Raw genomic sequence first — 10,427 nt, 5'->3', positions numbered from 1 at the left:
AGCTGAATTAATAGGTAAAACCCATTCCCCTAGATTTTTCAACGTAGAGTGTTAGATTTCTAGTGTTTTTCAGGACAATAGAGAGCCTACTGAGGCTTGTAGGGAAAAGTCTCATCTGAAACTGGCCAGCAGTGTAAAACAACTCTTCAAGAAAAGCCTCCTTTCAAGAAGCTTAAGCACACTTGTCTATTTAAAAGAGAAAATACTCTGATACTCTTAAGAAAGGGAATACTTTGGTACCACTTCAGAATCTCTTATCCAGATGATGAGAGGAAAGTAGAAAACAATATAAAATGTATTTTCCCTCTTAACAGGTAATGTAACTGAGTGCCATGCCCTTATAATGAACAGTTGAGAAGTACAACCAATTAATTAAAAAAAGGGATAGTAACCTAGAAAAGGAGGATAGATTAATACCAGGGAAATGAGAAAATGAAGAGACTATCTTGATGAAATCTACATTCTGAGTGGAGTAAAATCATTGAGTGTGATAAAGATCAAAGGATTTATTGCCTCCTGTCTAATAGCAATGGAAGGATTTATTGCCCCCAAAACCTGTGGCTTCCAGAAGAATGTACTTATCCCAGTGTCTACTAAATGTGGATAAATTCCTTCCCTCACAAGCTCTCTAAAATGTGGAAAGATTTACTTCCTTCTGCCTCAAATAAGCGGCTACAAAGTATGCCACAGATGGTGGATTTTTCTTCTCTTTAAGTACAGAATTTCACAGAAGGGGCCTAAAATCAAGTAAATTTTTTTTTTCTGAGTTAAAAAAAAGAAATGCAACCTAAGGAATAAAATCAGATATTATGAATCTACAGAGGCTGGTTAGAAAGACTCCTGAGGCAAGGTATTACTTGAAAACAATAATATAAGGCAACCAAATATGACAGTTCATAGGCAAGATCATCAATGGTATATATATTTCACTTATAATTAATTTTATAATATTATAAAATAGCTGTGTAACCATGATGATCTAAGGGTATAACCAAAGCAAGGTTCACAGGAACTTTATATTTTCATTTGTCTACTCACGCAGCTGGGAAACCAGGTAAGAGTTCAGCCATCCACTATCTGCTTCAGGACTAAAAGAAACGACAAACATCAAGCCACAGTTTTGCAGCTTCTGTTTCAAATCCGGAAAAAGGTTTGTGCGACCAAAAGCAAGTCTGCATTTTTCCAACTACATCATTGGACCAATAAAAGATATTTACTCTGCCCATAAATCTTTATCTGCTGTCATTAAGATGTTGGAATATGTTTAAAGCTTTCAGATGTTACTGGTTGTTATGTAATAAAGAAGTTGATTATACATAAAACGCTGCTTATGTGGAATAGCAGTCAGGTTCAAAGAATCAGCAACTTCAGAGACTATGAGGATAAATGAGAGCTTGACCAAAAAATGGAAGGTGAAGTTGAGCATACCTCCAGCTAAGCAATTCTGTCTGCTGTCATGCTTTCCAGATCAATTCCCAGCTGCCAAGAGTTATTAAAGGCCAGAAAGGTGGAAGTGCACAGCAGAGGCACTTGGTTAGGATTTTTTTTTTCTTTTTTAAACTCAAACTTTGTACAGGAATACTGAAATTGTGGTGTTTTCTGGGAAGCAGTTTCAGTGCTAGGTTGGGTATCAGACAGAACGACTTCAGGATGCTTGGACTGTCTGCCTTCCAGCTGACTCAAACTTGAGCCTGGCACACCTAAATAGCAGCACTGAAGGTGTTCCTACTTAATTCCCCTTCTGGGACCTTTAACAAAAATAGCTTGTAATAAAATGTTAAATATTCGCTGGGCCAGTGAGAAACTGAAAAAAATCAGTTTGTTCAAATATCGTGAGCAGTGTCTACTTACAGGCAGTAAAATGAATCAGCGAAGAGAGGAAGGACATGAGGAAGTTTGAACCGCAGTGTAAACCATAGGAAAGTGCTGATACAACTTAGATGAGGGGTTGAAAACAGCAAAAGAGGAAAATTATGTACCTGGGCTTTGTACATCTCAGACAAGGATGCCTGAGGTGGGTGTTGTCTTCTTCCCAAGCATTACCTTCTTTCTCATTTAGGAAGGAAAATAATTTAACTCTCAGGAAGACACAAGGGCTGAGAAAACTATTTCCCTCTTAGGTCTGATCTACAATATATAGGTCACTTTTGCTGAAAAACTAAGTAGCGTGAGTTTCCATGTACAAGTGGAGACTTACCTATGGACAACTGTGCATACCAGCATATGACAGCAGCGTAGACAAGTAGGAGAAATGCTGTGGAATGGCCAGTAGAGTGGATGGGGTCTGAAAGAGCAAGATAGGTGTCCTTTGCCATGAGTTTTTCAAAGGGAAATATGCTTCCTCAGAAAAGCATTTCTGTTATCACTTACTAGAAATTGCTCTGGGGCCTAGATCTTCTTCTTTTCCTTCTTGCTTGTGCTTTTATGGGGCCTGACTTTCCAATGAAAAGCACTGATAGCACAAAGCCAATCAAAAATTATGCTATACAGAGAGGGGCAAAGCTGTAGTCATTTGTAAGTAAGCATAGGCTCAACAAAAAGTTGCACAGGCGCTAAGCCTTGTAGGGACACTCAAGAGCTTCTGAACTAGTACCTGAACGAGTTTGTTAAGAACTAACACAGGCATCACAGAGCTACTTGGCAGTGTAAACCATAGCCTTGGAGCAATGGGATGATGCTGTCCTGTTTTGCTGCTGTTGCTGATACAGTGAGGTCCACCACCTGAAGAGCAAGAAATAGGCACAGATCCTGCCCCATTTTCATTTGTCACCAATCTGAACTTGCACTGCCTGTTCTGCACAGGTATTGCAGTAAGCAGCCAAAGGACAGGGCTTGGGCAGGTGGTGGTTCTCAGTCCTCCTCCACATCCAAGTTGTGTTTGTCTGGACACTTCACTGTGGGTCTTCACAGATGAATGTGACAGAAGTGATACCACATGGAAGGAGCCCTTAGGAAAGCAAAAGCTATTATTTGCTGGCCGACTTGCTTGCTCATGTTTAGAGCAGGAATAGTGAGTGATACCTGAAATCCTGTTGTTGTCTAGGGGTTGGTCATTGTAAAATCTGGAACCTCCACTCTGGTGTGTGGTGTGTTGGCCCTGGCTGGCAGCCAAAATCCCACCCAGCTGCTCGCTCACACCCGCTCTTCCCCCAAGGGAGACAGCGTTGGGGAATAGGAAGAAGAGGTCTGAGAAAGCTCATGGGTTGAGATACAGATGGGGAGATCTGTTACCAATCACTGTTGCAGAAAAAACTGACTTGCGGAAAATTAATTTATTGCCAATCAGTATAAATATTTAATTACTGATTTGGGTATTGGGAGACAAAAACCCCAAAGAAAACACACTTTTACATACTTAGGGAAAACACTTTTCCTCCCACTTTCCTCCTCTTCCTTCTCTGGCCTTGGTGTTCCCTCTGTTTTTCACATTTTGTTCCCTCCTCCTCTCTGTGGGGCATTTTACACCTTCCCCCAGGCACCACCAGCCTGGCTGCAGGGCCCAGCTGTGCCAGCGCCCGGGCATCCGCACCCAAAACAGATGCCACCACCACAAGAGACATTTGTTGAAAAGACTTTTTGGGTGCCTTGTGGCACAGGAAAAACAAAGGTTGAGGGGAGAATCATAAGAAAGCTGGAAAAGAGCATGCTCGCCTCTTTGCACACAAGCCATGGCTCCCACGTTGGTGTCAGTATGATCACAGCTGACAGGAGCACCACAATGGATGGCTTTGGCCTGTGCTTTCTTTAGACAATAATGTCACAACCATCCCTGTTTGGTTTTATTTCTCTCCTTTGATCTCCTGACAGCTTTGGCTGTTCATTTTCCACAGGGGCAGCCGGCCTGAGACAAATTAGGTGCTCAGTAGTGATGAGATTCTCACTTGTCCACCTCTTTTCCATGCAGCCTCCCCATCCCTCCTGCAGCTCCTTCTCCAAAGCGGACCCTGGCTGCAGCTCCTGGGAGCAGTGCTCATCACCAGGTGCTGGCCTTGGTGGGTCACCGTCCACAGCAGCCATGGCAGACTGGCATGAGCCTGACCCAGCGCAGGGCTGTGGAAGGGACAGGGATGCTTAGATGGGAGGTGGGACCTTTTAATGAGTTTTTGAAAATCTTTCTCCAGAACCTTGCACTTGTATGAACACCTTTTGTAGCACCAAGCAAACAGCTGCCTGATGATAGCAACACTTAAACTCAAAATTTAAACAAGAATGAGATTTGAGAAAAAAATGCTTCAAAACTAACATTTGGAGTTGTCTTCAAGCTGCTATGAAATACTAAAAAAAACCATATTAGGAAGCGATTGCATTTTGGAAAACTACATTACATAGATGTATTTATTGTCTATACATATCCCTGCTATTGTGCTGCTGTGTTTATGTTTATATATATACACACACAGACACACAGACATTTCTAACCAGAGCAATGCAGAAGTTGAATTTCCATATAAACTAGTTTTCAGCTCAACAAGCAATAGTGATTTTTTTAAAACTAATTTTTGAGTGATAGAATATTTTAAAAAATATATTTCTCTCAGCCTGTGTGAGCACACTAGGATATTTTGATGACAGCTATAGTCCAAATGGCAAGGTCCTGTTACAAGGAATTAATCACAGATGTAGTCCTTAGGCCAAATTATGAACGAAAGAAGACTGAAAATAAAATGTTAAGAAACAGCGGATATGTTTTAATTTATGAAATACAAACTGGGCACGATCAGTAGGTTCTGACATATTTTTATTTGCTAGTAGCCCTGTGGGGCAATACGGGAACCATCGGTGAAAACTTTCAGCTCCCATCTCCCTCCCATTTGGCAGCTGTTGACCATCATTTCTCAGTCAGGCCCACTTCAGCATGTCAGTGAGCTTCAAAACTTTTGTCCAGTTGGCTGTTGAAGTTGGGAGTGATGATTGCCAGCTGCATATTAAATATCTGAGTTCCTTGCACAAAGTTTGAGTCTGCAGATTCATGCAGCCTTGTTCTTCCTTAGAGGCACGAGTGGGTGCATGCAGCTGAGGCAAGGAGAAGGCAGGATTAAGTGGGATGGAACAGGGCAACGACAGCAGTGTCATGCCAAACCCATGAAAGTGAAAGGATTGGCACTGATATCTGTGGGGTTTGGAGCAGGTCCTGTGCCTCACATTACTTTTGGTAGAGGCTGGCTTTCAAGATCATGCAGGTCCTCTTGTCTCAAAAGTGTCCCTCACCCTGCTCCACAGCACAGATCCAAGCAACACTGTCTCTGCCCACAATAACTCTGTTCTCTGGGAATACTGCCAACTTTTCAGATCCATGCAGAAAAGATTGTGTATCTTTTTTCTGCTCCTGTCACAGGACTTTTGTCACTGAGGGAGAGGCAAAAAACATGCTTTGTATTTTCTCAGGGATGGTTATTAGTGTTGCATTTGCACTGCTGTGAGGTCCTGGTCCCTGGATGCTGCGAATGAAGAGACGAGACGCAGCTTGATGCAAGCAAGTTGTCCATTTATTAGTGATTTTCTTACAATTATATACGTTTCTACCTTCTACATATTACACACTGATTGGTTAAATCTTAAGCATAAAAAACGCTGATTGGTTGATATTTAAGGCACACCGTTAGAACAATAGGAACTTATTAGTTTACCTTGACATAGCAACAGTTTGTATTCCAAAATTAGGGGGTTTCTTTCTAGGCGGCTTTCTTGATTAGCAAAGTTCCTTATCGGCACTATCCGTTCCCTTATCTGGCTACTTGTTCCTCTTTGTCCATCTGGTTGCCATCTCAACTGCAACGGCTCAAGAGTCTGCAGTTAGCTTGTTCCTTTGTTCCCAGGGCTTGTGCCCTACAAGTTCTAACAAGTCTTTATTCATCAGGCTATCAGTACTTGGACTCTTGTCCTTGAGGCCTTGTCCTGCATCTCCCCCTTCCTGTTGCACAAAAAGAACCCTTGAAATTGTACGAGTTGTTAATTTTCGCAAGCATTGTAAAAGACAAGGTATAAGTAATAAAAAAAACAAAAAGGCAACCAAAGCATATATAATCATCTTCACTAAACTTCTTAACCATCCTGAAATACCCCAACCACTAAACAGTTTATCTAACCAATCCCAGGTATCACTTTGTTGAAGATGAGAAACTCTATCCCTCAATCTTTGGATGCTAGCATGAATTGATTCCGAATGATCTGAAAGATTCATGCAACACATCCCTTCAAACTCTTCACAACCTTGTGCCAGAAGCAAAAAATCTATTGCAGTTCTATTTTGTAATGTCGCTTGGCGAACACTATCAACATCTAATAAAAGACCAGACAGGGCACTGCTTGTGGCATTAGTTTGTTTGGCAAGCCAACAGCCAAGCTTATCTAATGTTGCCAGAGCCTTTCCTGCAGCAGCTCCAGGCAACAAAAGAGATGCAGTAAAGCGTTGGCCAAAAGACCGAAATTGCATGTTATCATCACAATCGGAGGCAAATGCATGAACGCCACGCTTTGTCCTTCGAGAGTAGCGATCTTGTAAAATCATAGATGTGTTAGGAGTCAGGACGGAAAGTCACCCTAAGCTACACGGACCTCCTTTTATATGAGAAGGAATGAAAGGCCATGCTCGATCACCACAAATAAAAAATACTCCAGCAGGTAGTGAGAGAGGAGCATTGCTAGATTTAGAAAAGTTATTAGCAGTGTAATTACACCAGATACTTGCATTTCTAAAAACAGGATGAATAGGGGAAACGTCCCATGCCCTAGATTGATTCTTTCCCGTGTAGTTAAATTTTATGCAAAAGTCCATTTTTACTGAACCAAGGAGTTCAATTTCCTGCGGTTCCAGAGGAGCCAGTGGGAGATGGGGTATCCATACATCCCAATTGTCTGTCACATTTTTTGATACGTTTTTGGGTGGAAAAAGACTTTGAAGGTCCCTAGGTATAGGCCATTCATCTAATGGTAAGCCCACAAGACATGTGGAAAAAGGCTGATCCGGAGTGGCCATAGCAAGACACAGAGTATCCTGTCCAGTCAAGTTCGCCAACGTGACCCAGACATTTACCTTTGGTAGAAAAGGGGGATAAGAGCTACCTTCAATAGGCCAAGGTCCAGGTATGAACATCATTATCCATATTACTGACAACGCTTGTTTCTCTTTTTCTTTTTCCATTGTCGTTTTACAACCAGCCATTCTTCTGGTTGTACTGTCCACGACCAAGGCACTGCAATTGATTGTCCACACTCTAATCCTACAATAATATTCTTGTTAATAATATAAATTCTGCTTGCTAATACAATATATTGAAACAACAACTGTACAAAAGCCCATACTTCTAGGCTTTCAATCAATGATAAAAAATTTACAAAAACTAAGTTTGGCAAAATCTCAGAACCTAACCCTATAACTCCCTCTAATTCCAAAAGAGGTTTTCCCATAAAACGTTCAGCCCACTGTATATGATTAAACCTTAATATTTGATTATTAGACTCAGAGCACATCCAATGACCCCATCTGTCCCTTAGTCTTACAACTCACCAGCGACCGTGATCACAGAGTTCACAATGAATCTTGATCCACGGTCGACAAGATGGTCCATGGTCATAGCAACATAACTTTAGAAATCGAGATGCTGTCCAATCTGGTTCATGACAGTGTCGTTGAAAGTCGATGTAATGGAAGATAATATCTGCTAGTGGTGCCATCAGTGCGTTGGGGATCTGGTCTGGTCCAAACGTATTACCTTTGTTAAGTGGTTTAATCCAGGGCGATATTGTCCATTCCACGCGCTGTAAAAAGCGAAATCTAGATGTTAGATCCGTAATTTGGTTACCTGACATTAATGCAAAACAGAAATCATCACGCAGTTTTTATTTCGTTCTGTAGGGTTGGTGTTGGTGTCAGTTGTCTGCAGTAAAGGTTCACGGAAAGGTCTTACATTCTTCGCTGGGATCCATCTAGGTCCTTTTTCTGTGGAGACACAAGCATAACCTTTTCCCCATGTAACAAGAGGATATGGTCCCATAATTTTACCTGTTTCTGGATCTCGGACCAATACCGGGGCTTTAACCTGTGCCTCGAAGGAGGCATTTGCAGTGAAACGTCGAACTATCGGTGGGTTGTTATCTATTAAAGAACAATTCAAAAAATTAAAAACATACAATGCTTTCTGTAACCGTTCCTCCGGAATAGCCATTCCCCTTCCCCCTTTTTGTTGTTGTAATAAACGTTTTAGAGACTGATGAGACCATTCAATGAGAGATTGACCGGTGGGGGAATGAGGAATGCCAGTAATATGGAGTTATACCCCATAGGGCAAAAAAGGCTTTTACAGTTGTTGAAACATAAGCTGGACCATTACCTGTCTTGATCTTTAAGGGAATACCCAAAGTAGCAAAAGCACGCATTAAATGTCTACAAACATCTCGTGCCTTTTCTCCTGTGTGACAAGAGGCAAACAAGGCACCTGAAAATGTAGCAACGGAAGAGTGGATATATTTAAGGTTACCAAATTCAGAATCATGTGTGACATCTGTTTGCCATAATTGTAGGCTTTGTAATCCTCTAGGATTCACTCCTGTAGCAATTGATGGGAAAGAATGTTTTTGACAATCAGGACAGACAGCAATAATATTTGACGCTGATATGCGACTCCCACAACGTATACCGAGTCCGGGTTAGCAGCAATCGTGCTAAAGATTTCAAATCACGAGGAGTCATGATATAAGTATCAAACACAGAAGATAACAGACTTATACAACAGGGAGAAGAAATACCATGTTCTGTAACTGTGCGGCACAGTTCTTTAACAACCGAAAAAGAAAGAGCCTCCCATCGTGCTCCCCCTGCTCGACCCTGAGAATACAAGACCGGAGCAACTATAGTTTTAGCCATTTCTAAATCCCCCTCCTTTAAGGCTTGTCTCTTTATTTTTGTCCACACATCACGCAGATCAGGAGGGTATAAATCAGGTTCTTGTTCAGGGTCTACCAGTCCTGGGTCAAAGGGGTCGTCTTCTGGCGTGTACTCCACTGCATTAACACCCAGGGGTTTAGAGCACTGTGGTTTAGAGGCTGATAAGGAAAGGGCTATAGGAGCTTGCGACTCCTCCTCCTCTCCTTCCTCTGCTTTCATAGTCTCAAAAATAACTCTCCATGAAGAAAGCAGACGGTGGGACTCAGTATTGCCTTTTCTCGCAGAATCCCACAATTTCACCCCTGTGTCGTCCCAAAGTTCCTGCGTGAAAATTGTAGTTGCAGTCACTGCGGGCATATTTACTTGCACCCACTTAAGCATTGCTTTAAGGTCATGCCCAGAAATACTTTTCTTATGTTTGTTAAGGAGACCTTTCATAAGCTCATAAACGTCTCCTTCTGGGGACGAAGCCTGATTCCCCATTACGGATTTCCCACAGCTCACCTCTCAACTCCGGAGGGGTTTCTGGCCGGCTCCTGCTTCCTTTCAGCAGATCAGTCAAAGTTCTGTGGGATTCGCTGCATGTCGCTCAGATAGGCGATTCGAAAGCCCTTCACGTTAGATCCTTAAACGGATCACGTCGGGGTCACCAATTTGCGGCGAATGAAGAGATGGGACGCAGCTTGATGCAAGCAAGTTGTCCGTTTATTAGTGATTTTCTTACAATTATATATGTTTCTACCTTCTACATATTACACACTGATTGGTTAAATCTTAAGCATAAAAAACGCTGATTGGTTGATATTTAAGGCACACCGTTAGAACAATAGGAACTTATTAGTTTACCTTGACATAGCAACAGTTTGTATTCCAAAATTAGGGGGTTTCTTCCTACGTGACTTTCTTAATTAATAAAGTTCCTTATCGGCACTATCCATTTCCTTATCTGGCTACTTGTTCCTCTTGTCCATCTGGTTGCCATCTCAACTGCAACGGCTCAAGAGTCTGCAGTTAGCTTGCTCCTTTGTTCCCAGGGCTTGTGCCCTGCAAGTTCTAACAAGTCTCTATTCATCAGGCTGTCAGTACTTGGACTCTTGTCCTTGAGGCCTTGTCCTGCACCTGGAGGTATTATGTAAGCAGAGACCAGCTTTCTATTGCTATCAAGAAACCACATTTTTTCCTGAACACATTGAGTGGGATATAATCTCAGGATAACATTCTTAGTAGCTGGGCAACTGAATTGTTATAGTTGAAACTGAAATAACTAGAGTCTGAAATAAATTCACTAAGTATTTATTAAGGCAGGAAAGCAAAACCAGCGTGCTGGGCAGCCGGGGAGTCTCAGCTCCATCCAGGCTTGCAAATTCCGACAAGTAACACAGTCCTTTTATTCTCAACTTCAAGGCCGGTTTAAGCAAACAGTTATGCTCTCAGCCCTGTAGCAAAAAGCTGTACATTACAAACTAAACTATTTTTACACTAAAGTCTAGATGAAGACAAAGTTGTCATAGTAACATGAGATTATGGTTTAACATTGGCCTTG

Source organism: Falco naumanni, chromosome 6 (assembly GCF_017639655.2).
Source record: "Falco naumanni isolate bFalNau1 chromosome 6, bFalNau1.pat, whole genome shotgun sequence".
NCBI classification, from domain to species: Eukaryota; Metazoa; Chordata; class Aves; order Falconiformes; family Falconidae; genus Falco; species Falco naumanni.
Note: the sequence above shows the minus strand (reverse complement) of the source record.